This window comes from Schistocerca americana, chromosome X (assembly GCF_021461395.2).
Source record: "Schistocerca americana isolate TAMUIC-IGC-003095 chromosome X, iqSchAmer2.1, whole genome shotgun sequence".
NCBI classification, from domain to species: Eukaryota; Metazoa; Arthropoda; class Insecta; order Orthoptera; family Acrididae; genus Schistocerca; species Schistocerca americana.
Window position 1 is genome coordinate 158,445,633 of NC_060130.1, and position 10,613 is coordinate 158,456,245.

Genomic DNA, 10,613 nt, shown 5'->3' on the forward strand with positions numbered 1-10,613 from the left:
GAGTTGGGCATGGGCAGTCTCCTGACGGGCCACCACCCCAGCTGGAGGGGCAGTGACAGGCCGGGGGAGTGGGGGGAAAGGATCAGAGGGAGAGGACTGGGATTAAGAAGCTGGAGAGGGGGCGACAAAGAGCGAGGGCGAAGGGAGAGTGAGAAGAGGCGGGATGGAAAGAGGGGGGTGTGACGGGGCACACCATGTTATGGTGGTGCTGACGGCGGAGGGGGAAGTATAAACGATAGCTGTGGTGGTAGCGGTGGTAGTGGTGGTGAGGGCTCATATGACGACAGGGTGAAACAAAAACGCACAAGACTAAAAAGAAAGGACAAAAACTGGGGACAGACGAAGATGAAGAAAGACGAAGACGGAGGAGGACGAAGACGGACGAAGACCAGAGTCCCACGCTGCTGGCGCTGGCGCTGACGGCGACGGCGACGGCGACGGCGACAACGACGGCGGGTGGCAGGATCGCTGCAGCTGCTGCTGCTGCTGCTGCCGCGGACGGAGCCGGGGCGGCTGCTGCTGCTGCTGGGCTGGCTGGCTGGCTGGCTGGACCACCGCCGCCGCCGCCGCCGCCGCCGCCGCCGCCGCGGCTGCAGGAGGACTGGCTGGCTGCCGCTGGGTGGACCGCTGCTGCTGGCCGGGACCGGGACCGCTGCTGCTGATGTGCTGCTGCTCGGCTGGCTGGCTGGCTGGCTGGCTGGCACCTGAATAACCTAGCACTTCGATTAGTGCTGGAATGGCACAATCGAAGGGCGGTAACCTTGCGGAGTACCGCCGGAGATGGTAGAAGTCGCTAAGTGCTCTCTTTCTTAAATACTAGATCAAAAACATTACGCGTATTTACGTGCCGTCAGTCAAGCTGCCTTAATAAAAACCCACGGTTGTTAACTGTATTGCTTGTCTTACTGGGTTAAACTGCTAACATAAAAGTAGACGTCTCAATGAGCAGACTGTGACAATAATGTTTAATACGCGAAATACCTTCCCATGGTTGGCTTGCAAGCTGTGGAAAGAGCACTAGAATTCGCCGGTACAGAGTATCCCAGCAAGTGGATAAAGCGACATCTATGCGTAGAAACATGCACTACATGAACGCTGACGGCTGCGGCGTGCACGCTGTGACGCGGAAGTTGCACATGTGCAGGAGCAGCGCACGCGTGCAGAATTTCTGGCCGGCCCTGGTTTAGAGGATTGTGTCAACTTTCATCAGACATGAGATGGAAGTCCTCTGATGACCGACGGGGTTCACCGTTAACGATCGCAAGTAGACAGCGCTTTAAACCACATACCGAACACGTACCCGCATACGACTAGAACGCTGGCTATATCACGTGACTAAAGCATCCAAATAGAATACTTGAAAAAAAAATCTACCTTCAGCAACTTGTCCTTCTCTAGAATAAATGAGTCAACGTTTGAATCGTACCTAGTTGCAGTTCTGTGTCAATCGACCATCCCATACACCCTCTGTTATCATTTAACACAGATGTGAGTAAGTTTAGACGTGAATGATTCTCTGTCCTCCTGAAAAGCATCAAATACAGTATTCAACTGGCGTATATCACTGCCACCTCAGTAGACATACATTCTAATAAGAAATCAACGAGAAAAAATTGACTGCCTTCCTTATTCGGCTCGCTTCGACGTCATTGTTTTCCTGCATTCCTCTTGTTGCCGCATACTTGACACCATGTACAAATTCCCCCCTGCGAACCAGAAGATAAGCAAGTACGTTCTCATTTTCACCGAATTTCGGTGTATATTAGGTTAGTTTATGCGCGAATCAGTTTTCGCATTTGTTTCGATTTTATGCCAGATCCATAAATGCGACCACGACATAAGTTATCGTTCTGTGTTCTAAAATTTCCTCTAAATGTAACCAAGGCGTATCCAGTCACCTCCACATTCGGAGAGCGCTTACTCTGTTTTCTGTATCTCTATGTACATGCACGCCTCGCGATTGTACAGTTATTACGCGCGCGCGAGAGCGAGTCAATTAGCGGGAGTTTTAGTGCGGTCCAAATGTGCTGTCATATAGTCATGGAGGATTCCACTGTCGAGCAAACTTTGCCGCCAAAAGTGTAGCACTGCGTTCTCGCTCGCACAGGGACACGTGGTGGACGGTGAGCGGTCGGCATCGACAGATTTGAACGTGGCGCCGAAAGTGTTGCAGGGAAACGGCCGACCGTTGTGCGATTCAGCTCCGAGGCAGACAATTTTGGCGGGAAACGTGTGGAGGCGGCGAATACACGTCGTGAGCGGACAAGGGGCCGCTGTGACGTCAAACTCGACAAGTTCCAGCGTGTCCAGCGAAAACATGTTTACGACGTGGGAGCGATCGCTGGGCTCGCCCCGGCGCTAGTGGCCGGCTGCCTCACGTTACAGGCGTAGGCAGTGTCTCCGCGCGCTGGCCAGGGGGTGGCGAGGATTTGAACTAATTCAGTTGGACTGCGGACATCGTCGTGACTGCACTGCGATATCAATGATATGTGTGCTGACTGTGTTGGAGAACAAGTGATGACCGTACTGCTTGAAATAAAGTCTTCAGAACCTTCCCCCCTGCAAAATCAAAGGACGTGAATTACGTTACTATAAGAGCAGTTTATTATTTGACGCGATTATGATAAGCTACCAGTGAAAAAAGATAAGTGAGGGAGAAAGTTCGTACGTGTGATCAATTATGGTGTTGGGATTTGAACTTGTGATAGATTTTTGTTATGGATGTAAGGAAAATGGCTTTCTCACCGAGAAAATCGGACATCTTGAATAAATAATAAATGATAATAATAAATAGAAGTACAGTTATCGAGACAATATCGTGTTGGAATTTGAATTTGGCGCAATTTTCTAGTGGAGGTAGGCCTATAATAATAAATGATAATGATTCAAAATGGTTCAAATGGCTCTGAGCACTGTGGGACTTAACATCTATGGTCATCAGTCCCCTAGAACTTAGAACTACTTAAACCTAACTAACCTAAGGACATCACACAACACCCACAGTCATCACGAGGCAGAGAAAATCCCTGACCCCGCCGGGTATCGAACCCGGGAACCCGGGCACATGAAGTGAGAATGCTACCGCACAACCACGAGTGGCGGACAAATGATAATGAATGATAATAAATGATAATGAATGATAATAAATGACAATGAATGATAATGAATGTTAATAAATGATAATGAATAATAATAAACAAAGGTAAGGTTTTGCAGCCATTATCGTGTTGGAATTTGATTTTGGAGGGAATTTTCTAGTGGAGGCAGGCCAATAATAATAAATGATAATAAATAATAATGATAAATAATAATAATAAATGATAATCAATGTTAATAAATGATAATCAATAATAATAAAGACAAGTACAGTTTTCGCATGCATTATCCTGTCGGAATTCAAACTTCCTGCCATTTTTTCTTCTGGAGGCTTAGGTTAGTTGACGTAGCACAATTGGTCTATTTTGCCGCCAAAATTCAAAACTGCCGCCATTTTTCGTTCTGGAGGCTTAGGTTAGTGGACGTAGCACGTTTGGCCTATTTTCCCTGCCAAAATTCAAACTTCCCGCCATTTTTTCTTGAGGTTAGATTAGTGGACGTAGCACAATTGGACTATTCTCCCGCCAAAATCCGCCATCGTGGAGGACGTCATGCGTTGTTGCCAAGTCTACATGCCGCCATCTTGGATGACGTCATCGCCGCCATCTTGAATAAATTTGGCAACAATGCAACGTGTGCTGGCACGAACCTTGTCCCCCTACCCACCCGCAATCTATGTCCTCGATTATTTTGACATAGATGAACTGTTTTTCCAAATTGACAAGTTCTATGAATGTGTATAGCTTTTTCTGTAATTTGCTTCCATTATCAACCGCAATTTCAAAACTGCTTCTCTGGTGTCTGTACCTTTCCCAAAACCAAACTGACAGTCATCTAACACATCCTCAAACTTCTTTTCCATTCTTCTGTATATTACTCTTGTCAGTAACTGGGTTGCATGAGCTGTTAAGTTGATTGTACGATAAACCTCACACTTGTCACCTCTTACAATTTCGGAATTGTGTACGTGATAGTCACTACAATTTTTCTGGGTTTGTGACTGCATTGTCAATACATGAAACTACAGACGTTTCGGTCACTGTTGCAAGGGTGTTTTTGTTTAGTGCTGAATGAGAAAACTTTGTTTCTTATATGCTTGTAGACGTGGCTGTTATTTAATTCTAATAGGCTGTTAAGGATGAAGTTCAGGGTTGTTAGAAATTCTTCATTGGTGTCCATATTGTTTCTTTTCATTGGTGAAAACCCGACGTTTTGATTGGTGTTTGCATTGCTGCTTGTGATTGGTGGAAATCGGTGAATGGAACACCAGGCTGCAGTTGTGGCTCGGCATTGTTTTCCTGCTATCTAGCGCCGGCTGAGGCGGGCCATTACTCTACGTACCTGCGGCCGCTGCAGCCTCTCGATCTTCACGTGAGCTGTCGTCCCATACTGCTGTTATTGCTCGCAGCGAAGACATCGGAAGTCGGTACCCGACTTCTCTGTTCATATTGGTGGGTTGCTTGGCTATTTCTACTGCCTCCCAAATCTTCCTCCTGAAAGTAAGAGGATGTTTCGCCAGTACGCGAGCTTCAACAATGTCAGACTGTCTGCCGCACCCATCTTGTGTTCTGCCACCGCTGACTTGGTGTGTTGTCTTAGTCGGATATATCTTTCGTGTTCCGATATCCGTGGTCTGATGGGTGGCCCCGTCTTGCCTACATAAAATAATCCATATTCACACCTGATTTCGTAAACTCCAGCAGCATATAGTTTGTCAACTGCATCCTTCGGTGTACGAAGAACATTTTTATTCTGCTGCTGCTTCGGAAAATCGGCTTGATGCCTGCACGGCGGAGAATTTTGCCCACCCATTCAGTGACGTCTTGAACATATGGTAATAGAGCGATGTTTTGTGCTTCCTTCTGCTCTCCTTTATTGCCTTCTTTCTTTGTCGCCGTAGTTTCATCTATTGGTTTCATCCCATAACCACTGGCACTAAAAATTGACTTGAGGTTTTGTAGTTCACCCTTAGGATGTTCCTTATCGCTGATCCTGTGAGCACTATGGGTTAAAGTGTGCAGGGTGGATTTCTTCGGCGTAGGGTGTTGATGACAAGAGGCATGTAGGTACTTGTCAGTACTGTTTGGATTCCTATACATTCTATGGCCCAGTTTACCATCAGGCTTTCTGTAAACTTCCACATCTGTAAACTTCCACATCGAGGAAAGACAGCAACCCATTCTTTTCTATCTCCATAGTGAATTTGATTTTAGTGTGCTGCTGGCTGAGATGTTGTGGAAATTTCGTAGCTCTTCCTCCCCATGTGGTCAGATAATAAATGGTATCGTCAACATACCGTAGACAACACTCAGGGCGTAATGATACGGACTGGAGCGCTGTTTCTTCAAAGCTTCCATGAAGATGTCTGCTGCAATAGGCGAGAGAGGGAAGCCCATAGCTGCACCATTTGTCTGTTCATAGAATTCCCCTTTCCGCCTGAAACAGGTGGTCGTTAAACAGTGGCGCACTAGCAGATATCGGGTGCCACGCGTTCCCTTTGGATGTTCATGGTGTCTTGTACTGGTACATTCGTGAATCATGTCTGTGGCCGAGATACACTTTTCTTTTAAGAGTTCTACAAAATGGGTGGAGTCCTTAACATACGAATCTGTGTGGCTATGTGGCCGCCACAGTACGTTGAATATGGCCATGAAAGGTTAACCCTTTCACACTGGCCAAACCCATACATACTTCGTCTTCCGCAGATTGATAATACTGTTCGCCACTGTAGCGTACTGTTGAAGCCATCGCAGTCTCTTCTGTATGCCATCCCCTGACCTGGCAAGGAACACGACATCTTCGCCAAAGGCGCAACATCGGAACCTCGCGGTCCGTAATCAAGCGGCTTCCAAGCGTCTTCGAATGGTTCAAATGGATCTGAGCACTATGGGACTTAACTGCTGTGGTCATCAGTCCCCCAGAACTTAGGACTACTTAAATCTAACTAACCTGAGGACAGACATCACACACATCCATGCCCGAGGCAGGATTCGATCCTGCGACCGTAGCGGTCACGCGGCTCCAGACTGTAGCGCCTAGAACCGCTCGGCCACTCCGGCCGGCTGTCTTCGAATGCCATGCAGCGCTGGCTCGAGAGCTTCTGAAAATAGAATGGTGGACAAGCGGTACCCTTGCCTCACGGAATGCTTGATAGAAATATTGAGTTCTGATGAATAACCGTTCACAATTACCTTCAAATGTGCTCCATTACCACATGCAGAAAATTAGGATCGCCGCGGTCGAATACGTGGTCGAAATCCGCTGCAACAAGGGCGCCCCGGAGACTGCAGGCCGACATCAGTGCGATCATGTCCCTACACGATCCCAAGGCCGTGTGAACATTCCTGTTTCCACCAAGGTACGTTTGATCGGCATCTATTGCATCCTTGACTGTGGAGTGCAGATGGGTACGGAGGATGCGTGTAAAAAAGCTTATAGTCGGCGTTTAAGCAAGTGAGGGGTCTATACTCTTGCGGGCGCTGCCCACAGCCAGGTTTGGGCACAGAGATCATGAAGCCTTCGGTGAGCGTCGTAAGTTCGTTATGAGACTGGAGAAGGAGCGGCAAAACTCAATAGGGAACCCATTAGGGCCAGGTGATTTTTTTCAACGCACCACTCGTCAAAGCCACATCCAGTTTGTCCCTGGTAACGTCTGCCAGACGCATGTCGTCATCCTGCACAGTCCTGGTGGCTTGCATGTCGTGGAGCACGTCTGCCAATCCCACGTCACTTCTTGGGCCCTCGGCATAAAAGTTGTGCTAGTACGGGGTGAACACTCGGGCAATATCTGTTTCTGTCATAAAATGCCTTCCCTCCGCTTTTTTGACTGTTGCAATGAGCGTGCGTTTGCGCTGACGTCTTTCTCGTATTATGTAATATAGCAATGTTCGCTCGCCATGAAGACCGTCTCGTATTCTCGGACGGACTCTGACACCTTCCAATCGCACCGCAATGAGTTAGAGCAAGCGGGCTCTGATGCGTTGGACAGCCCGTTGACGGTCTGGTGACGGGCTTACATTACCCGTTCCCTTAATGCCGTTTAAGCAATTTCTGAAGTCATCCGATGCCAACCAGACTTATCTCCGTCATAGCCGATAAATGCCCCGCGTATGGCAGGTTTAACACGACTGATCCACCACAGCAGTGTGAAAATGTGAGCTCCTTGGCGCCGTTGGGAGCGACGACAAGTGTCCTCAATCTCACGGCGACAGGCCTCATCGCAGAAGTGGGAAACATCCACTACTATGTCTTTTCTGTTGTCGAGGCAAGGTATCGGCGAATATCTCAGCGCCAACTGTAGCCTACGTAAACTCCTGCCCGCGTGGCTGGTAAGGTACGTAGACCTGCGGTTGTCGCCGTGTTGTAGGCACCAGATGTCTTGCAGCGCGAGGTCCCATACCATTGCTTGCAGAGCTTGGCAGCGGACGAAGTGCGCATATTGGCCATCGGGGCACAGAACGCAGTTGAAATCACCGTCCCCTAAGTAATGCACCGCATTTCCTTCAAACAACGAGGTCACCTCCTCGGAGTAGAAGACGTTCCTTTCTAGCCGCTTCGACGAACATGATGACGTATAAGCGTTCACCAAACGGACTGCACCGACCGTCAGCGCGACGCCACGCACCGGCGGAAGGTGGGTCACGTCCGATGCCTCAGTCACTTCCCTTAACAGTATGGCCGTACCACCACTACCGTCGCCAGCCGATGAACTAGACGCGTCCTAACCGTAAAAGTGTAATCTTATGTCACGTTGCACCTCTTGGAGGAAATAATATGCATCTCCATCCCCCCCCCCCCCCCACCGTAGCGTATTCTTTAACATTTGTACCTTTACCAGGGAGCAAATTCTGTTGATGTTAACAGTACCTATGCGGTATACTTGTGACATCGCAATTAATTATGTGGGCTAGGAATCGTCGCGACATCGCCGTGACCGTGGTCTAATTGTCGTCCCGTTAACCGGCGGCCGTCACGCAAGTTAATGGTTACCTTTTGTGCGGGGCCCGTCCGACTAAGCGTCGGGAAGGGGCATCGGTTGACCATGTGTCTCGTGCATCACATTGTTCAACTCGACATCATTAGCCCAGTCTCCCACTTATTACTGTGGGACGGGTTCTGTCCGTTGGCGTGCGCTGATAGGACCCTCCAGCGTGTGGTTCTACCGGCGTACAGCTATCTGTGTGCCACATTTTACTAGATTATGTTTTGTTTTCCGACTAGGGGATAGCAGAAATTTTGCCGTCAGATCTACCCTCTACTTTAAGGGACGACCAAACGAATGTGGTGCGCCGGCCGGACTGGCCGTGCGGTTCTAGGCGCTACAGTCTAGAGCCGGACGACCGCTACGGTCGCAGGTTCGAATCCTGCCTCGGGCATGGATGTGTGTGATGTTCTTAGGTTAGTTAGGTTTAATTAGTTCAGAGTTCTAGGCGACTCACGACCTCAGAAGATAAGTCGCATAGTGCTCAGAGCCATTTTTGAATGTGGTGCCGTTTTTAAGGTTTCGTGATGTGTCCAATTTGTTTCCGCAAATTTTAGGGACATGTTTTTAATGTGTGAATGATTCACACATCGTTTTTTGCAAGTGGTCGGCCACTTACATTTCCCTGTGTTTTCTTTTTAGATCTCTAGTGGTTGTACATCTGTTTTATTCCCAGTTGTAGCATCTCCCATCCTTTCTCAGTTGTCTTTAGGCGTGTGAGATAGACTGATTGTGTGACTCAACGCAAGTGTGGTGGAAGTGTGTGAATGCGTGTCGTTTTACAGATCCTTCCTCACTGTGTGATACAATTTTAGAGATTTTGTCCACATTCGTTTGTTTTAATGAGTGTAAGGGCGCTGATAACCTCTCCGCTGAGCGACCGTAAGCTTCAAACACACACACACACACACACACACACACACTAGTCCCCTCAATCGTGGGGACATCCTGTTGCGTAGTAGCCTCCATCTCGTCGCCATGCATTTGGGGCTCCAAGTCGGCCTGTGGCAGCTGTGTGACGGAAGAGGGTGCATCTAATGCAGCTGGTAGAGACGTGTGACGTGTTGGAGTCGTCCTCGTCCTCTGGCAGCGCTCCATCTACACCACGATTCGTACAGTTCATGAAAGATGAACTGAACGTCGTAGGTACACGTGGCTCTTAGAGGGCAATGAATCTTCCAAAGCAGAGCACTGCATCGACACCGATTACTCTATGTAATATGGAAACGTCGAAATTATAACATCGACTTCATCTTTTCGGAACTGGATAGCGAAATAAGCAGCTGACATTCATTTGGCGAAGAATATGATTCACACAGATAGTAGTTTAAATCTGGAGAAATCATGAAATCCACCGTTTTGTTCAATAATCTCGCAAAGACATCGCTACTATGCAGCTCATAATGATACATCCATATCTGAGCGTGGATCGAACTCGTACCAACAGGTTCAATTTATGCATCCTCTTTGCCACTGATCATTGTTCCAGGGACTTGCGTACCTGTGATTTAAAAACACGGAGCGAGTACCGTAGCATGAGTCTACCGGCTCTCTCTGAAGATGGCCGAAATATTGAAAAAATGTAATTTATGCAGCTGCACCCCTGAATTTTAATGGGTTAGTTATTTTGCCCTCGAATCATTAAGATACAGGTTACAGTTTGTACAGCAGTGCTAATAAAAGTAAAGCACATTTTTAATTTTGATAGTAACTGAAGGAGCTACGCCTTGTTGACATTCAGAACAAAATATGCACACTTTACAGACACACAAGATAATCTGCTACGTGTCATTTCTGTGGTTTCAGATATGGAATAGGTGCTAAAAGTGCGGCGAAATGTCACAGCATTTCGGTCTATGACTTTGTGGTTACACGGCACTGTCAACAGTTGTACTTCGTTAATTTGTTTCATCTACAGAAACCACGAAAGTAACAGAAGGATCAGTAACTGGTTCTTAATAAGACTTTTTCGGCCATGAAAAGGGCACAGTACGTGGTTTCTATATCACTTAATATCCCGTCCAAAGAGCTTCCACTTCAGTGATCACCTGTGTAGAAGGCAGTCTATGAGTCGAGCAATAACTCTCTCATTTAGAATGAAATTTTCACTCTGCAGCGAAGTGTGCGCTGATATGAAACTTCCTGACAGACTAAAACTGGATGCCGGACCGAGACTCGAACTCGGGACCTTTGCCTTTCGCGGGCAAGTGCTCTACCAACTGAGCTACCCAAGCACGACTCACGCCCCGTCCTCACAGCCAGTACCTCGTCTCCTACCTTCCAAACTGGCAGAAGTAAAGCGGTGAGGACGGGGCGTGAGTCGTGCTTGCGTAGCTCAGACGGTAGAGCACTTGCCCGCGAAAGGCAAAGGTCCCGAGTTCGTGTCTCGGTCCGGCACACAGTTTTAATCTGTCAGGAAGTTTCACTCTTTCATTTGCTGCACCTCCCTCCTAGGCAGCTATGGCGACTTTTCAGACGTCATCGCAGGTTTCTGGCGAGGGATCAGACCAATTTTCTCGCTTGGCCTGTTTCGTTT

At 48.0% G+C, this 10,613-nt stretch overlaps 1 non-coding gene across 1 annotated transcript; it reads right to left on the reverse strand.

Annotated features, from left to right (window-relative positions):
• Positions 1–10,237: 10,237 nt before the first annotated feature.
• On the reverse strand, positions 10,238–10,312 carry Trnas-cga. Its single transcript has one exon. It is a non-coding gene; the product is annotated as a tRNA-Ser (tRNA).
• Between the last annotated feature and the right edge of the window lie 301 nt (positions 10,313–10,613).